At 39.8% G+C, this 1,553-nt stretch overlaps 1 protein-coding gene across 2 annotated transcripts in view; it reads left to right on the top strand.

The window, feature by feature from the left end:
• Window positions 1–176: 176 nt before the first annotated feature.
• LOC102219110 (oxysterol-binding protein-related protein 1-like) overlaps window positions 177–1,553 on the top strand; it is a 35,318-nt gene continuing 33,941 nt past the window's right edge. For both annotated transcript variants that reach the window (XM_023339130.1, XM_023339129.1), the window contains exon 1: window positions 177–462. The gene's annotated coding sequence lies outside the window, so the exon portion shown is untranslated. The remainder of the gene's footprint in view (window positions 463–1,553) is intronic.

The raw sequence follows: 1,553 nt of genomic DNA, 5'->3' as shown, positions 1-1,553 counted from the left end.
CCTTGTGGGTATAAAGAAAACAATAAAATGAGGCACAATATACTAAAAGTTTGTCTTCTATTATGTCGCCCAAAAAAAATATTCCCATTTCTCACCGTAAATGATGTTTTGTTACGGGCTTCCCTTTTATTTTGAAAGGCCCGGTCGGCTGACTTCCGATCAGCTGATCAGCGGATCAGCTGATCTCAGTGTCAACAGTCAGCAGTGACAGAGGTTTGTGTGTACAGGAAGCGTCACAGTGATACACATTTTGTCGGCGTGCTCCGTCGGGGCTGCCAGAGGACCATAAATGAGAAGTTGGTGTCTGACAGCGGGATGTGCTGGAGGCTCTCCGCCGCGTTGTGTGCGCTGAAGTAGGGCGGCAGGAAGCTCACCGGAGGGGCTCTAAACATCACATGCAGCTCCACGGTGGGCCCCTGTTGGAGAAAGCAGCTGGATTTTAACTCACGGGACGTGGAAACTGTAAGTCTGACTTTTTCTGTGCACTTAGTTGGATCACAAATGCGTGTTTGAATCACATTGACGCTAAAACTATCGCTGCTTGTGGTAAGCTGTAGTGCATTTAAATAGATTTTTATGTCCTTTAAATTCCTCTTGAAAGTAAATTGTTTGAAGTTTTAGCACCTAAGTGTCCTGTTTTTTTTTTTCTTCTTCTTCTTTTGTTTATTATTGAATAAACACAGTAGGTATGTTTTTTTTTTTTTTTTTTTTTTTACTGCTTTAAGACTGGGCACTTCTTGAAGATTCGCAATAATTTAACTTGAGCTTTTCTGGTTTCATTCCAGATTCTATTGTCTTACAGCACAACATGATGATAAATGTCATCTTGAGGCATTTCACAAGTGTAATTTACATCCAGTTTACAAACGCATAATTAAATCAATCCAATAATGTATAGCCAGATTCAAATTCAGCAACATACTTATAATCCTAAGTTGTAAAGCAATGTAATCAAATTCAGTTTAAAATGTAAATAGGTGAAACTTTCTTAATATGCCGAACGCCACTGTCTTTGCAGCAATCCATCCTCCACTCCAGCAAGCATGACACGACAGCAGCCAGGAACAACTCAGTCTTAACCAGGAAAACAATAATAATAAAAAAATAAACTCCATCTGAGCCTGGAACTGAGAGAGCAGAGCAGAAAACACAATGCAGATTTTTGTTGAAAATAAAGTCTACAGAACACAAGGTGTGTTGAAGACACTGGAACAAATTTCTGTTGCGTTGTCTTTTTAATGAGATGGAAGAGAGAGTGGCCGAGTGATTTTTGGCGTTGAGTTTTTACTATATGTGTTAACACGCTGACACCGTGTTATTGTTTTTACTCAGGTTGTCGTGTTGTGAGAATGTCACACCGGTCCATGTCCGCTTCAAATATTTCCAGCATGAATGTCCATCACCATTTAAAATGTCTTATTCATTTTGGCAATAAAGGTCTCAGTACCAAGATACTTGTTTATTCACAGTCCCATATTTCAGAGCCGGTGGTCCTAAAAGAGAAACGGTAAACACTTTCAACATTTTCAGCTGGCATCGTTTTTGAAGTGCCA

This window comes from Xiphophorus maculatus, chromosome 9 (genome assembly GCF_002775205.1).
Source record: "Xiphophorus maculatus strain JP 163 A chromosome 9, X_maculatus-5.0-male, whole genome shotgun sequence".
Lineage (NCBI taxonomy): Eukaryota > Metazoa > Chordata > Actinopteri > Cyprinodontiformes > Poeciliidae > Xiphophorus > Xiphophorus maculatus.
The sequence above is the reverse complement of the archived record's forward strand: the minus strand, read 5'-3'. Positions and strand labels throughout refer to the sequence as shown.